General features: G+C 43.1%; 1 protein-coding gene and 2 pseudogenes across 3 annotated transcripts in view; all 3 read right to left on the bottom strand.

Annotated features, from left to right (window-relative positions):
* Window positions 1-18,504, bottom strand: part of Dis3l2 (DIS3-like 3'-5' exoribonuclease 2) — a 395,417-nt gene that overhangs the window by 93,586 nt on the left and 283,327 nt on the right. The window lies entirely within an intron of this gene.
* Window positions 5,751-5,820, bottom strand: LOC148003827 (U4 spliceosomal RNA; annotated as a pseudogene).
* Rpl21-ps1 (ribosomal protein L21, pseudogene 1) lies at window positions 6,829-7,380 on the bottom strand (annotated as a pseudogene).

The raw sequence follows: 18,504 nt of genomic DNA, 5'->3' as shown, positions 1-18,504 counted from the left end.
TTTGACCTTCAGGGTCCAGCCGAGGTTGAACCCAGGCCATTTGTCTACTTGGGTGTTTCTAAGCTAATGAATACGTTTTCAGTTCCGACTCACTGACAGTCACATCTGATATCAAAGAGCTTATTAGCACACCACCATTTGCTCCTTTAATGACCTGTGTGACCAGCCCTAAGACATCAGACATTCTTACCTTTAAAAAAAATGACATTCTTATTTATATGCATGTGTATGCATGGGTGTGGGTGTATGGGGGGGGTAAGCATGCTATGGTGCACATGTGAATGAATGTTAGAAGAAAATTTGAAGGAAGCAATTCTTTTTCTTTTCACCCTATGAACCTTGAGGGTGGAACTCAGATCCCAGGCCTGGGGACAGGAGCCTTTGCCATGAAACCATCTGACTGGCCCACCCGATAGCTGGTATGGAACATCAGTAGCTTTTACATCTTCCCTGGTCCTCCTTCACTAGAGGTAATTCTTACCTTAGCTTTATAAAAAGGGTACAAAAAAGAAGGGATTTTTAAAAAGTAGAGATAGAACTTATTCTTCCATTGTCCTGACAAACAGACCTCCTCCCACTGAGTGTTCCTTGGGTGTTTCTGTACAGCTTTATTGCATTTACAAAGGAGAAGTCACGTCTAAGGCAGCCGACGGCTGCCATGGGGTGGTACAAAGGGCTTATCTTCCACAGGAAAAAGGCTGGTTGGGGAGCTCGGATAAAGCAGCCGGGCTCCAAGTTGAGTAGTCTCATTCTGGTAGGCATGCAGCTATGCTGCTGGGTCACTGGATGCAGTGACCCACCCATGATGCCTGACACTCTCTGCACTTTAAGTGACCACAGGTAGAAGAAGTCTTGGATGGCTCAGTTTCTAAATTCTGATACTTTAAGTATTTAAAACCAACACTTGAAGAAGGTAAAATAAAAGGTCTTCCTTTGAAATTGGGGTAAATATTGACTGAAGGAAGAGAGACGACTATTACATCATGATATAAACCATAGTTTTAAACCCAGGTTCTGTGTTACTATACATGAACTTTGTGAACTTAGTGAAAGTTGACAAACTGACAAAGAGTTCATTACAGGAGATAAAACATGGTGGAGGCCAACCAAAATATATTTGAGGGACTTGAATTTCATTCTGAATTCCCTGCAGAGCCTCTCAACCCAGCAAAAGATACTCTCTTATTCTCTACTTTGGACACTTTTTATGAAAACCCTAAATAAATATTTTATTACATATGTTTTCATAATGTGAACTTGCAGAACTCTTAAGACAGTGGCACTGAAGTTTTAATTCTATGAAAGAAAATAATGTACCTCAAAGGTCAAGCATGCTAGCGTTTGCTGTCAGGACACTGAGGACGAGTGCTATGTTTATAAAATGCTCTCTTTAATGTCTACTAAAAGAATATAAAACTATTCCTTAAAATAAAGAAAAAAAACAGTTTTCTATCTAGTGGGGCAGAGGAGACTCCCATGAGTTCTGAGAGCAGTGAAAGCTGAGAGAAATGGTCTTTTTCCCAAGGCCATTCACGCCTGTCCTACTTTTACAAAGACTGCAAAGCTCTTAGGAATACAAACATTCCTTTGAAAGAAGCAAAGAGACTATCGGAACCTCTTGACTTGTGTAAAACACTAATAGACTCGAGCCAGGGCTCAGAAACCACCTTTGCAACCACTTCTCAACAGGGTCCTTGTCCTATCCTCGGGGGTGGGGTATCCTCCAGGTGTTCACGTGGCCTGTTCTCAAGGGCTCCACGTTTTGTTTTTTTTTTTAAGATGATATATATATATATATATATATATATATATATATATATATATATATATATATATATATATATCAGAGCTTATGGAGGCCAGAAGATATCAGATCCCCTAGCGTTGGAGATAAAGTAGTTGTGTGCTTCCTGACTGTGTGAGTCCTAAAAGAACACATGTGCTCTTAATTGGAGAGCTGTCTCTCCAGGCTCAATGAGGGCTTTCTTGAATAAACCTATGATGCAGAGAATGAAGCCTCTGGTTGATGCCAGCATTAGACATCCACACGTGGAAATTCAGCTTTTAAGGAGAACAGGGCCTAATGAAATTAGTGGATACACTGATGCTAGAGGACAAAAGCCTGTGAGAGTGAGATGAAGTCTCACTGATGGAAAATAGTAAAGTATTTCATAATGTACGACAGCTATATGAATATAACATTGGCAGTGATGTTCACAAAGCTGCTAATCGAGCATGGGGATTATCTCAATGACATATCACTTGCCCATCATGCACAAAGCCCTGGGTTCAATCCTTTCTCTTCAAAAGCTATTCAGAAAAGTAGGAATGACCACTTTTAAAATATATCTCTGTGCCAGGGTGTCTGAGTATAATCTAACACTGACAATAACCACATCCAACAGATTGCAAGGATAAATCACCTGAGGATAGAGGAGGCTGCTAATCACTGGTTAATATAGCGCAGCCAGGATGTGATAAGCCCCAATTCCAAGCCAGCTTGACTCCTGAGCTTTTGTTCCATTTATCCCCCTCATCCCCCCACACCCACAACCCCCATCTACGGTCACTTCCAGGACAAGATGAAACAGCCTAATTTTCTGTCTCAATGGGCCACAACTCAAAAACCTCCCTATCATCCACGACTCAGGGAAGCCACATTCTTAGCTCTGGATGCAGAAGTCCTTGTCCTAGCCTTGTTCACAGCCACACCCCGTCCCTGAAGGCTCTTTTGGTTTTCACTGCCAAGCTCCTTAACCACTTGTAGCAGGGCCTGATTATGGAACAACCACTAAGCCATTAACTCTAGTTCTCTTTAATTAGAAGAATAAGTCCTGGAAACCCCAGCAGCTCCTTTCTAAATCTCTAGCTGACAGCCAGCTTTAGCTGGAGGCAGAGAGAGGCTTGGCCAGCCTCGAGGACTGCCCAGGCAGAGGTGGGGAGATGGAGGCATTGTCAGTCTTTCCTTAGCTAGGGCAAAACTAGACCCTTCCAGACCTGGTCACTTAAGTGTGCTTGCACCACTACTGAGAAGGACATTGGTGGCACAGGACACACCTCACAGAAAACAACAGTATCTGCTGTAGTAAACTGAGGATTTGTGTCCTCTCCAAATTCACTAAATCAGCAAAGGCACCTTCATGGAGCAGATCAGAGGAAACCCAGGACGTGTTCAGGCCTCTGCTGACCAGGTACTGCACTCTACTTTCCGAAGTTCTCCAATCTGCCCAGACCTCTTCCCCACCCAGTCCCACTTCACTAGAGTGACCATCATTTCCTTTAAGGAAGACCAAGTTTCTCACTGCTTCCTGCCCTTGCACAAACCTATGGTTCACACAGAAGATAGTGCTCTTTTTGAAATACAGGCCTGCCCATCCTTCCTCAGAGTTCCACCTCTTTGAATGGTCCACTCTTCTCCCTGTGCTATCTTGTCACTTGGAGGCAACTAATTTGAAACTAACAAAGTCCTCACACCTTTCTCTCCCAAGCCTGGAACTCCAGATCCTCCTCTCTCCCCTGCTCCATCCTCCGTGTGTGTGTGTGTGTGTGTGTGTGTGTGTGTGTGTGTGTGTGTGTGTGTGTCTGTCTGTCTGTCTGTCTGTCTGTCTTGTGTGGGCATGCTGCACTCTTTCCCACCTAATTCCTGACAGCTCCTCTTGTCCCTCATATTCCATGGAAGGGTAAGAGAGGGTTTTCTCAGGCAGGACTTTCCCGAGGACCTAGACAAAGCTGCGCCATCACCTGCTTGGTACCTTCCTAGAGCTTATTACCCGACCCCCAACATCAGTTACCACATGCTTATTATCAGTTATGTCCCTACCCTGTAATCAGCTTGAAGGACAAAGAAAAGGCTAAATGATCTGTGTTTCACATCAAATGAATGAGCAGGAAAGTTAAAACAGTGGCTGCTGTCAAGTGTCCCTTGGTGGTTGGCACACAGAATATCCAGTCCAAGACTTCATCTTTTAGGTGACTTCAAAGTCTCAGGACTTCCCAGTGTAGTCTACCTCATCCTCAGATAAAAATGGCAAGTATTCGTTCCCCACCCCTTTCAAAGCCAATTCCCTAGAATTTTTATTGATTGCTCTAGCTCCAGCTTACAGGCTGCTCAGAACAAGTCCATAACTCAGGGGCAAGACTCTGGCTAAGAGGAAGAGTAGAATAGGGTTGGGCAAAAGCTAGCAACAGCTGTGGCTGCTGCCAACAGCCCAGGGCTTCTAGAGCTACTCTCCTTCAGGTGAGACAACACATAGCTTCATAGTGAATTATATCATAGTCCTAACACTTTCTCCAATACGCTCTCGACAAGCACCACCACTCATTCGACCATCTGACAGATGCTAGGAAAGCTCCTACCATGTACGGGTTAAGCATTTTCCAGGGACTGGGGCTACTCATACAGAAGGACAGGCAGGGTTCTTCTATGGAGCTTTGTTCTAGCAAAGAGAAAATACTGGCAAGAAAGTAAATGATAAGATTAAGATGTCTACTTAAGACAGTAGAAAAGACCTCGGGTAAAGTAACAACATGGGAGAGAAGATTTGGCATGTTTCAGTTTAGTTATGATGGCTTCCCTGAAGAATACACCGAAACCCGCAAGGTAGATTGAACTATGTCAAATAATGCATGGTTGGCAGGGCATATCCAGAACAAAGGGCTAGGAGCTGAGTAAGCTTGATGAGCCTAAGAAACAAAGAGAAGGCAAGAAGGAAGTAGGATCCTAGTGAAGAAGGCAGGCCTAACAATAGGCATGCTGGGTCAGGATGAAGCATGTAGATTTTATTTCAGCTGAGATGGGAAGCCACTGGAGAATGAAAAGAAACAAACAGACCTTAACGAGTATACCAGGTTCACATTCTCATTTGGCTGCTGGCCTCATTCTGCATACCAGGTGTCTATTGTGGGGGTTTATGGTGATACTAAACTGCAAACAGTAACCCCAAAGAAGGTCTTGATCTCTGAAGAATGGTGTTGCCAGGCAAAGAAATGAGCTGTCTGGCAAGTCGTCTATGCAGTACGCACAAGCAGAGGATGAAAGTATCATCACCTACAAGACGCCCTTTCTCCCCAACACAGCAGATGCTGGACTTAGATGGGCTACCAGCCAACCTATGATGGGAACACACTGCTCTTGGGGATTACCCTCTTGACCCCATGACTAGTGTTTCCAACCTATAAGCTCGAAGAAAGAGACAAATCTGGTTTGAGAGCTCAGGAATGATAAACTGGCCAAAGGGGCAACAGAAAGGGCTTCCCTTTGGGTAACTCATGCAGCCAGGATGCAGGCCCTGGCCTTGCTTGATTCTTCTGAAGTTTTGAGACAGACTAAACATCTGAAAAACAATTGGGCTTATATCACCTTGTGGCCACACAGTAAACTTCCTCTTTCAGCTGGGACAAGCAGAGTCCCGCTGACGCTGACTTTGGTGGAAACACTGACAGAGCTGCTAGGTAAGAAGGACAATTCAAACTGATGAATTCCAGTTCTGTGCGGTATTCTGTTATGTAATCTCCTCACACAAAAGTTGACCACTGGGATGGCATGCCATGGCAGCACTCCATGGCCGTGACGTGGTGAGGATTTGAAGCTATTTCTTAGACTTAGAAGGAGTTGAAGTAATGAAAAATTCCAGGACACATAAATCTGAATGCAATGCAAGGTCTGTGTGCACAAGGAGGGTGCTGTCTGGCACGGACACTCAGATGCCCCTCAGGGTTAGGTCTGGAAGAGTTTGTAGATTTTCTTTTCTTCTTTCAATCAGCAAAATAATCGCGCCTCAGATAAACCTCATTGGCTACGATACTGCCACGTGCAAAGCTCTTTTCTTCTTCTTTTCTTTGTTTCTTTCTTTACTGCCCATCAAAGGGTTAAAAAGGATCTTCAGTTACAAACACCTTAACTGGTGAGCTTACCTTCTGGAGGTAGGCAGCTTAAAGAGCCTTTCTCCTTCATTGTTGCAAAGGGTTCTATCAATCTGCAAGTACTCAATGAAACTGCCCACACGGCAATTTTTGTCATGTTCAATCTAATTCTCAGGAATCTCAGCTTAAGTTCATATGAACAACACAGAAGAAGAACACCCAGGTAGTGAGGTCCACTTTCCTTCCAAATGATTTGAGCAATGGGCTCCTTCATTAACAGGAAGGAGAAAGAGGAGCTGAACATGTGAGGCTGGCACAGGCAGTGTCTGGGAATTTCCAGGCGTCTCCAAAGTGAGAGGGGGAAAGCCTGGGTCAGCCGGTCAGGCCTGGGACAGAGCACTGAGCACACACATCTGATCCTTCCTCAAAGCCAAGATAGTGAAGCTCAGGGTTGGGGAAGGATCTTGAAGGTGCTTACACACTTAGAGAGTAAAAGCAACAGGAGCTAGGGCGGGGGGCGGGGTGGCTAGGGTGGAAATGGGGCAGACTGGCTATGGTTTAAGGACTGCAGAAGCAACACACATTTTAAAATATTCTGTCAGCTGGCTCTTGTGCATGTTCAAGACTCTCCGTCACCTCCCAAAATTACAAGGTTAAAGCCAAGGAAAGGAAAAAAATTTGAGGACAAAATACAGTAAAGCAAAACTACACTTAAAAGAAAGAGAAGCCAAAGAGACAAAAGACAGTTATAGTTTGGAACAGAATGACAGTGTCCCCAATGATGACTTTTGGACCTTGGAAAATAGGATTATTTCTGACTTTGTGGTCCACATTTATTAAAAATAAATTCTAATTTTCCATGATAAATGACTTTCTCATTTAAGGTTGAGATTGCTTTTTTTTTTTTTTGCTTTAACATTTTCTTTCAGGGAGAAGACACCACACTTCAACCTAAGGAGAAGACTTAGTCCAGGTCCTTTATTTCCTCTGCGTACATTAGGCCATGAATTCGTATGGAATGGGCTCCAGCAGCTCGGGCTCCTTCCCGTTAGTCCTCACAAAGTGCGCTTCTCTGGGTGGCGCAGGCTGGCGCTTCAGCTGAACCCAGGTGCCTTTCTCTTTGGCTTCCTTTTTCTTCTGATCGTTCTCCTTCACCCGCTTCAGGAAGCTGTCTCTGCTCTTCGAGTGCTTGATGTGCTCAATCCGCACATTGATCCGCTTGGCCAGAATCTTGCCTTTAACTTGCTTGTTTACAATGATGCCCACGGCATGCTGGGTGACATTGTAGACTCTTCCGGTTTTGCCATGGTAACACTTATGGGGCATTCCTTTTTGAACAGTGCCCATTCCCTTGATGTCTACAATATCACCCTTCTTGTAGATTCGCATGTATGTGGCCAAAGGAACGACTCCATGTTTCCTAAAAGGTCTAGAGAACATATACCGAGTACCCCTCCTCTTTCCTTTTGTGTTCGTCATTTTGGCGAGTTACTGGAAGATGGCTGCCCCGGCGGAAAGCGAGATTGCTTTTTAAATTCACTGACAAAATACTGCCTCTGTGCCCACTTGCTGCCACATAACTCTGAGTCCACAGTCCACAACTGTTTAAAAGTTTCTCAGGTGTCTAAATATGGCTGTCCCAAAGCCCCAGTCTTACTCCACTACTGTGTACAGAGCACTGTATGATTCCTGCCAACAGCTTTCCTCCAGAGCTTAGCATGCCCATGTGTAGGCTTGACTACAGAATTTTAGCATTTTCACGCCCATTCATAGGATGATTTATCCCTCCTTCATTCTTCCTCTTCTCTCTTCCTCCATCTTTTATCTCTTCACCCCATTTCTTGTGCTGTTGTTTCATATACCAGGTCTCAAGCTGACCTCAACCCCAACTTGCTGTGTAGCAAAGTCTGCTCTGGAATTCCTGCTCCTCCTACCTCAGACTCACAAAGGCTGGGATTACAGTCAGGCTCCAGCACACTCAGCCCTTTGTAGATTTTTTTTATTTCTATTTTCTCCTAATAGTTTCTAAAAGAAAAATATAAAAGATATATAATTTTATACATCTAGAAGAATAAATGTATAGATACTATGTGTTAACTTTTATCTACTGATAAAAATTATCTACTGATTAATTCAGTTTAAATCTTCCTTTCACCTGAAATTAAAATTTTTGTCTCTCACTTTAAATTCTGAGAGGCAAAAGTTTATCACTTTATATCTTAGTGATAAATACTTGGAAAGGATTGTCTCTCTTTGGTGGGAAGGGATATTTATTTTTTAATTTTTTATTAGATATATTTCTTTACTTACATTTCAAACGTTATTCCCCTTCCCAGTTTCCTGTCCATAAGCCCCCATTCCCTCCCCTCCCTCTCCCCCATACGGGTACTCCTCCTATACATCCCCCTTATTGTCCCCCCATATTTCCCTGCACTGGGGGCCCAACCTTAGCAGGACCAAGGGCTTCCCCTTCCACCTGTGCCCCAACAAGGCTATTCTCTGCTACATATGCAGTTGGAGCCCTGGGTCAGTCCATGTATAGTCTTTCCATAGTGGTTTAGTCCCTGGAAGCTCTGGTTGGTTGGCATTGTTGTTTTTATGGGGTTGCAAGCTCCTTCAACTCTTTCAATACTTCCTCTAATTCCCCCCAAGGGGGTCCTATTCTCAGTTCAGTGGTTTGCTGCTAGCATTGACCTCTGTATTGGACATGCTCTGGATGTGTCTCTCAGGAGAGATCCATATCCAGTCCCCTTTAGCATGCATTTTTTTTAGCTTCATCAATCTTATCTAGTTTTGGTGGATATATATATGTATATATATATATATATACATATATATATATATATATACATATATATATATGTGTGTGTGTGTGTGTGTGTGTGTGTGTGTGTGTGTGTGTGTGTGTGCAGGCTCTGAATGGCCATTCCTTGAGTTGCTGATCTAAACTTTGCTTCCATATCCCCTCCTATGAATATTTTTCCCCCTTTTAAGAAGGAGTGGGAGATCCCGGCCCGCAGCAGCTCTCTGCTCCCAGACCCGGTGAGAGAGAGACCCAACCGCCTGGTCAGGTGGGCACTCCTGAGGCTGCAGAGTGGAAGAGACCACCAACACTGCTCACCCCTGCCCACATCCCTGGCACAAGGGGAATCGGTATAAGGCCTCTGGGCTCCCGTGGGGGAGGGCCCAGGAGCAGCAGGACCCCTGCCTGAGACACCGCTGGAACCTGATAGAAACAGACCGGATAAACAGTTCTCTGCACCCAAATCCCGTGGGAGGGAGAGCTAAACCTTCAGAGAGGCAGACAAGCCTGGGAAACCAGAAGAGACTGCTCCCTGCACACACATCTCGGACGCCAGAGGAAAAAGCCAAAGACCATCTGGAACCCTGGTGCACTGAAGCTCCCGGAAGGGGCGGCACAGGTCTTCCTGGTTGCTGCCGCTGCAGAGAGCCCCTGGGCAGCACCCAACGAGCGAACTTGAGCCTCGGGACCACAGGTAAGACCAAATTTTCTGCTGCAAGAAAGCTGCCTGGTGAGCTTGGGACACACGGAAGCAGAATTTCTCTAGAACCGGGCACGTTCTGTGTTTACCGGAAGTCCCACACCCGCGGATCCCAGCCCGCAGCAGCTCTCTGCTCCCAGACCCGGTGAGAGAGAGACCCAACCGCTTGGTCAGGTGGGCACTCCTGAGGCTGCAGAGCGGAAGAGACCACCAACACTGCTCACCCCTGCCCACATCCCTGGCCCAAGAGGAAACTGTATAAGGCCTCTGGGCTCCCGTGGGGGAGGGCCCAGGAGCGGCAGGACCCCTGCCAGAGACACCGCCGGACCCTGAAGGAAACAAACCGGATAAACAGTTCTCTGCACCCAAATCCCGTGGGAGGGAGAGCTAAACCTTCAGAGAGGCAGACAAGCCTGGGAAACCAGAAGAGACTGCTCCCTGCACACACATCTCGGACGCCAGAGGAAAAAGCCAAAGACCATCTGGAACCCTGGTGCACTGAAGCTCCCGGAAGGGGCGGCACAGGTCTTCCTGGTTGCTGCCGCTGCAGAGAGCCCCTGGACAGCACCCCACGAGCAAACCTGAGCCTCGGGACCACAGGTAAGACCAAATTTTCTGCTGCAAGAAAGCTGCCTGGTGAACTCAAGACACAGGCCCACAGGAACAGCTGAAGACCTGTAGAGAGGAAAAACTACACGCCCGAAAGCAGAACACTCTGTCCCCATAACTGACTGAAAGAGAGGAAAACAGGTCTACAGCACTCCTGACACACAGGCTTATAGGACAGTCTAGCCACTGTCAGAAATAGCAGAACAAAGTAACACTAGAGATAATCTGATGGCGAGAGGCAAGCGCAGGAACCCAAGCAACAGAAACCAAGACTACATGCCATCATCGGAGCCCAATTCTCCCACCAAAACAAACATGGAATATCCAAACACACCAGAAAAGCAAGATCTAGTTTCAAAATCATATCTGATCATGATGCTGGAGGACTTCAGGAAAGACCTGAACACACTTAGGGAAGCACAGGAAAACATTAATAAACAAGTAAAAGCCTACAGAGAGGAATCGCAAAAATCCCTGAAAGAATTCCAAGAAAACACAATCAAACAGTTGAAGGAATTAAAAATGGAAATAGAAGCAATCAAGAAAGAACACATGGAAACAACCCTGGATATAGAAAACCAAAAGAAGAGACAAGGAGCTGGAGATACAAGCTTCACCAACAGAATACAAGAGATGGAAGAGAGAATCTCAGGAGCAGAAGATTCCATTGAAATCATTGACTCAACTGTCAAAGATAATGTAAAGCGGAAAAAGCTACTGGTCCAAAACATACAGGAAATCCAGGACTCAATGAGAAGATCAAACCTAAGGATAATAGGTATAGAAGAGAGTGAAGACTCCCAGCTCAAAGGACCAGTAAATATCTTCAACAAAATCATAGAAGAAAACTTCCCTAACCTAAAAAAAGAGATACCCATAGACATACAGGAAGCCTACAGAACTCCAAATAGATTGGACCAGAAAAGAAACACCTCCCGTCACATAATTGTCAAAACACCAAACGCACAAAATAAAGAAAGAATATTAAAAGCAGTAAGGGAAAAAGGTCAAGTAACATATAAAGGGAGACCTATCAGAATCACACCAGACTTCTCGCCAGAAACTATGAAGGCCAGAAGATCCTGGACTGATGTTATACAGACCCTAAGAGAACACAAATGCCAGCCCAGATTACTGTATCCAGCAAAACTCTCAATTAACATTGATGGAGAAACCAAGATATTCCATGACAAAACCAAATTTACACAATATCTTTCTACAAATCCAGCACTACAAAGGATAATAAATGGTAAAGCCCAACATAAGGAGGCAAGCTATACCCTAGAAGAAGCAAGAAACTAATCGTCTTGGCAACAAAACAAAGAGAATGAAAGCACACAAACATAACCTCACATCAAATATGAATATAACGGGAAGCAATAATCACTATTCCTTAATATCTCTCAATATCAATGGCCTCAACTCCCCAATAAAAAGACATAGATTAACAAACTGGATACGCAACGAGGACCCTGCATTCTGCTGCCTACAGGAAACACACCTCAGAGACAAAGACAGACACTACCTCAGAGTGAAAGGCTGGAAAACAACTTTCCAAGCAAATGGTCAGAAGAAGCAAGCTGGAGTAGCCATTCTAATATCAAATAAAATCAATTTCCAACTAAAAGTCATCAAAAAAGATAAGGAAGGACACTTCATATTCATCAAAGGAAAAATCAACCAAGATGAACTCTCAATCCTAAATATCTATGCCCCAAATACAAGGGCACCTACATACGTAAAAGAAACCTTACTAAAGCTCAAAACACACATTGGACCTCACACAATAATAGTGGGAGATTTCAACACCCCACTCTCATCAATGGACAGATCATGGAAACAGAAATTAAACAGTGATGTAGACAGACTAAGAGAAGTCATGAGCCAAATGGACTTAACGGATATTTATAGAACATTCTATCCTAAAGCAAAAGGATATACCTTCTTCTCAGCTCCTCATGGTACTTTCTCCAAAATTGACCATATAATTGGTCAAAAAACGGGCCTCAACAGGTACAGAAAGATAGAAATAATCCCATGCGTGCTATCGGACCACCACGGCCTAAAACTGGTCTTCAATAACAATAAGGGAAGAATGCCCACATATACTTGGAAATTGAACAATGCTCTACTCAATGATAACCTGGTCAAGGAAGAAATAAAGAAAGAAATTAAAAACTTTTTAGAATTTAATGAAAATGAAGATACAACATACTCAAACTTATGGGACACAATGAAAGCTGTGCTAAGAGGAAAACTCATAGCGCTGAGTGCCTGCAGAAAGAAACAGGAAAGAGCATATGTCAGCAGCTTGACAGCACACCTAAAAGCTCTAGAACAAAAAGAAGCAAATACACCCAGGAGGAGTAGAAGGCAGGAAATAATCAAACTCAGAGCTGAAATCAACCAAGTAGAAACAAAAAGGACCATAGAAAGAATCAACAGAACCAAAAGTTGGTTCTTTGAGAAAATCAACAAGATAGATAAACCCTTAGCCAGACTAACGAGAGGACACAGAGAGTGTGTCCAAATTAACAAAATCAGAAATGAAAAGGGAGACATAACTACAGATTCGGAGGAAATTCAAAAAATCATCAGATCTTACTATAAAAACCTATATTCAACAAAATTTGAAAATCTTCAGGAAATGGACAATTTCCTAGACAGATACCAGGTATCGAAGTTAAATCAGGAACAGATAAACCAGTTAAACAACCCCATAACTCCTAAGGAAATAGAAGCAGTCATTAAAGGTCTCCCAACCAAAAAGAGCCCAGGTCCAGACGGGTTTAGTGCAGAATTCTATCAAACCTTCATAGAAGACCTCATACCAATATTATCCAAACTATTCCACAAAATTGAAACAGATGGAGCCCTACCGAATTCCTTCTACGAAGCCACAATTACTCTTATACCTAAACCACACAAAGACACAACAAAGAAAGAGAACTTCAGACCAATTTCCCTTATGAATATCGACGCAAAAATACTCAATAAAATTCTGGCAAACCGAATTCAAGAGCACATCAAAACAATCATCCACCATGATCAAGTAGGCTTCATCCCAGGCATGCAGGGATGGTTTAATATACGGAAAACCATCAACGTGATCCATTATATAAACAAACTGAAAGAACAGAACCACATGATCATTTCATTAGATGCTGAGAAAGCATTTGACAAAATTCAACACCCCTTCATGATAAAAGTCCTGGAAAGAATAGGAATTCAAGGCCCATACCTAAACATAGTAAAAGCCATATACAGCAAACCAGTTGCTAACATTAAACTAAATGGAGAGAAACTTGAAGCAATCCCACTAAAATCAGGGACTAGACAAGGCTGCCCACTCTCTCCCTACTTATTCAATATAGTTCTTGAAGTTCTAGCCAGAGCAATCAGACAACAAAAGGAGATCAAAGGGATACAGATCGGAAAAGAAGAGGTCAAAATATCACTATTTGCAGATGACATGATAGTATATTTAAGTGATCCCAAAAGTTCCACCAGAGAACTACTAAAGCTGATAAACAACTTCAGCAAAGTGGCTGGGTATAAAATTAACTCAAATAAATCAGTTGCCTTCCTCTACACAAAAGAGAAACAAGCCGAGAAAGAAATTAGGGAAACGACACCCTTCATAATAGACCCAAATAATATAAAGTACCTCGGTGTGACTTTAACCAAGCAAGTAAAAGATCTGTACAATAAGAACTTCAAGACACTGAGGAAAGAAATTGAAGAAGACCTCAGAAGATGGAAAGATCTCCCATGCTCATGGATTGGCAGGATTAATATGGTAAAAATGGCCATTTTACCAAAAGCAATCTACAGATTCAATGCAATCCCCATCAAAATACCAATCCAATTCTTCAAAGAGTTAGACAGAACAATTTGCAAATTCATCTGGAATAACAAAAAACCCAGGATAGCTAAAGCTATCCTCAACAATAAAAGGACTTCAGGGGGAATCACTATCCCTGAACTCAAGCAGTATTACAGAGCAATAGTGATAAAAACTGCATGGTATTGGTACAGAGACAGACAGATAGACCAATGGAATAGAATTGAAGACCCAGAAATGAACCCACACACCTATGGTCACTTGATTTTTGACAAAGGAGCCAAAACCATCCAATGGAAAAAAGATAGCATTTTCAGCAAATGGTGCTGGTTCAACTGGAGGGCAACATGTAGAAGAATGCAGATCGATCCATCCTTATCACCCTGTACAAAGCTTAAGTCCAAGTGGATCAAGGACCTCCACATCAAACCAGACACACTCAAACTAATAGAAGAAAAACTAGGGAAGCATCTGGAACACATGGGCACTGGAAAAAATTTCCTGAACAAAACACCAATGGCTTATGCTCTAAGATCAAGAATCGACAAATGGGATCTCATAAAACTGCAAAGCTTCTGTAAGGCAAAGGACACTGTGGTTAGGACAAAACGGCAACCAACAGATTGGGAAAAGATCTTTACCAATCCTACAACAGATAGAGGCCTTATTTCCAAAATATACAAAGAACTCAAGAAGTTAGACCGCAGGGAAACAAATAACCCTATTAAAAAATGGGGTTCAGAGCTAAACAAAGAATTCACAGCTGAGGAATGCCGAATGGCTGAGAAACACCTAAAGAAATGTTCAACATCTTTAGTCATAAGGGAAATGCAAATCAAAACAACTCTGAGATTTCACCTCACACCAGTGCGATTGGCTAAGATCAAAAACTCAGGTGACAGCAGATGCTGGCGAGGATGTGGAGAAAGAGGAACACTCCTCCATTGTTGGTGGGATTGCAGACTGGTAAAACCATTCTGGAAATCAGTCTGGAGGTTCCTCAGAAAATTGGACATTGAACTGCCTGAGGATCCAGCTATACCTCTCTTGGGCATATACCCAAAAGATGCCTCAACATATAAAAGAGACACGTGCTCCACTATGTTCATCGCAGCCTTATTTATAATAGCCAGAAGCTGGAAAGAACCCAGATGCCCTTCAACAGAGGAATGGATACAGAAAATGTGGTACATCTACACAATGGAATATTACTCAGCTATCAAAAACAACGAGTTTATGAAATTCGTAGGCAAATGGTTGGAACTGGAAAATATCATCCTGAGTGAGCTAACCCAATCACAGAAAGACATACATGGTATGCACTCATTGATAAGTGGCTATTAGCCCAAATGCTTGAATTACCCTAGATCCCTAGAACAAACGAAACTCAAGACGGATGATCAAAATGTGAATGCTTCACTCCTTCTTTAAATGAGGAAAAAGAATACCCTTGGCAGGGAAGGGAGAGGCAAAGATTAAAACAGAGACTGAAGGAACACCCATTCAGAGCCTGCCCCACATGTGGCCCATACATATACAGCCACCCAATTAGACAAGATGGATGAAGCAAAGAAGTGCAGACCGACAGGAGCCGGATGTAGATCGCTCCTGAGAGACACAGCCAGAATACAGCAAATATAGAGGCGAATGCCAGCAGCAAACCACTGAACTGAGAATAGGTCCCCTATTGAAGGAATCAGAGAAAGAACTGGAAGAGCTTGAAGGGGCTCGAGACCCCAAAAGTACAACAATGCCAAGCAACCAGAGCTTCCAGGGACTAAGCCACTACCTAAAGACTATACATGGACTGACCCTGGACTCTGACCCCATAGGTAGCAATGAATATCCTAGTAAGAGCACCAGTGGAAGGGGAAGCCCTGGGTCCTGCTAAGACTGAACCCCCAGTGAACTAGTCTATGGGGGGAGGGCGGCAATGGGGGGAGGGTTGGGAGGGGAACACCCATAAGGAAGGGGAGGGGGGAGGGGGATGTTTGCCCGGAAACCGGGAAAGGGAATAACACTCGAAATGTATATAAGAAATACTCAAGTTAATAAAAAAAAAATAAGTTTAAAAAAAAAAAAAAGGAGTGGGAGCATCTTCATTTTGGTCATCCTTCTTCTTGAGCTTCCTGTGATCTGTAGATGGCATCTTGGGTAATTCAAGCTTTTGGGCTACTATCCGCTTATCAATGAGTGCATACCAAGTGTGTTTTTCTGTGATTGAGTAACCTCACTTAGGATGATATTTTCTAGTTCATTCCATTTGCCTATGAATTTCATGAAGTCATTGTTTTTGATAGCTGAGTAGTACTCCATTGTGTAGATGTACCACATTTTTTTTAAATCCATTCCTCTGTTGAAGGGCATCTGGGTTCTTTCCAGCTTCTGGCTATTATAAATAAGGCTGCTATGAACATAGTGGAGCATGTGTCTTTGTTGTATGTTGGGGCACCTTTTGGGTATATGTCCAAGAGAGGTATAGTTGAGTCCTCAGGGAGTGGAATGTCCAATTTTTGGAGGAGCCTCCAGACTGTTTTCCAGAGCGGTTATACCAGTTTGCAATCCCACCAACAATGGAGGAGTGTTCCTTTTTCTCCACATCCTTGCCAGCATCTGCTGTCTCCTGACTTTTTGATCTTAGCCATTCTGACTGGTGTGAGGTGGAATCTCAGGGTTGTTTTGATTTGCATTTCCCTGATGACTAGGGATGTTGAACATTTCTTTAGGTGCTTTTGGCCATTCGATAATCCTCAGCTGAGAATGTTTTGTTTAGCTCTGAACCCCATTTTTTGATAGGGTTATTTGGCTCTTTGGAGTCTAACTTCTTGAATTCTTTGGGAGGGGATATTTCTAGTAATGTTAAATAGCTCTTTTTCAATCTAATTACTCAATTTTACTCATTCATTCATTCATTTCTTTGCATAAAAGAGAAACCATTTTCTGGCTTCCCAGAAGTAGACAAAACCAAAAAAGTTATACTCATAATTCATATATGCAAAGGATGTAAATCTGCTACAGAAATAGCATATCAACTGTTCTCTCTCTTTCCCTCTCTCTCTCTCTTTCTCCCTCTCTCTCTCTCTCTCTCTCTCTCTCTCTCAAAATAAACCCTTTCTTCTATAAGTTACCTTTGCTATGGTATTTTATCACAGCATAGACAGTCCAGTTTATAAATCTTTTCTCTTCTTTTTTGTTTTTTGTGAGAGAGGGTTTCCTGGGGATCTGCCTGCCTTGGCCTCCCAGGGCTGGGATTAAAGGCATGAACTACCATGCCAGGCCTAATCTATCTTTTTAGGATCATGCTTTTCATGCCCGGTTTAATAAATCATTGTCTCCCCTAAGGCTGTGAGATTATTACTCTGTCATCTTCTTGATGTGTTAGTGATTCGCCTTTCCCATGTAGATCTGAGTTACATGGGGCTCATTTTTATGTAGGATGTGAGGCAGGGATCAAACTCTCCTTTTCTTCTATACAGGCTCCTCACTTGGTCTAGCACTACTTATTCACTCTCAGACCCTCTCTCCACTGCACTGAAGTAATAGTGAGCCGAAAGATAGATGACTACACATGCACACATACACATGCACACACACATGCACACATTAGGTGGTTCGGAATTTTCTATTCTGTTTCCTTTCCAGCTTCTGAACAGCAGCTGCATGTTTGTTTCTGTAGTACAACTCTTAGGTTTAATCTTCCCACTTTTGTGTTAACATTAATTAATTATATTCATCGAACATTCACTCTTTGTATTGCACAGTTCTAGGTGCCAGGGATTCCAGGGATTATTTAATCTAATTTTCCCATTAATTCTGAGTTAGATATTATCATCCTTATTTCAGAGATTAGAGAATTTGGGCTCAGAGAGCTAACCTTTTCCTTTGGAATAGGAACTCTGATCTTTCTCATTTTGTTATAGTAGCTATCATTATTTCCTTTAAAAATGGTTTTTTCTCAATTTATTTGCTGTGTGAGTGCACACTCCTGTACTCAGACTATGGCACACAATTTTCAGGAGGTGAATTCCTTCTATCATGTGTGGGTTCTGAGGATTAAACTTAAATCAAGAGGCTTGGCAGTGAGTATCCTTACAGGTCACCCATGTTGCTGTGTTTGTTTGTTTGTTTGTTTGTTTGTAGACAGATTGTGTAGGTAGGCCAGGTTGGCCTCTACTTTCCTCCACCCCCGAGCACTGGAATTGCAGGCTTGCACAGTGCTCACCTTGTGGTTTGTAGAGAGCATCAGTAGAATATGCTACTGCTAGCATAGTTAAAGCTAGACCATATTTTTGCAACAACAGGTATAAAGGGGGCTTATTTAATTTAGTTTTTAATATACTCAGCAATTTGCAACTGGTAGAAACTTGCAATGATGTCTAGTTTAAACCACTATTTTATTGCTGAGGAAAGAATTTCAGGGAATCACAGACATGCTTGAACTTCCAGAGGCAGCAGAGGCGAAGACAAGGTGGGAAGCCCATTCTTCTGCTCCTATTCCAGTGCTCGTTTTGGCACACTGCAACTGTCTCTTACCGTGCAATGGGAGTGTTGGGTCACTGGGCCTCCCCACTGGCTTCCAGGTTTACCTTGGTGCCAGATGCTTGAGGATGCCTGACTAGTGGGTGCCAGATTATCTTGGCTTTAATGAGCAAGGAAACTGGAACCAATCAGTAGGGCTGGAAAGAG

The sequence above is a fragment of the Rattus norvegicus genome, chromosome 9, assembly GCF_021556685.1.
Source record: "Rattus norvegicus strain SHRSP/BbbUtx chromosome 9, alternate assembly SHRSP_T2T, whole genome shotgun sequence".
NCBI lineage: Eukaryota > Metazoa > Chordata > Mammalia > Rodentia > Muridae > Rattus > Rattus norvegicus.
The sequence above is the reverse complement of the archived record's forward strand: the minus strand, read 5'-3'. Positions and strand labels throughout refer to the sequence as shown.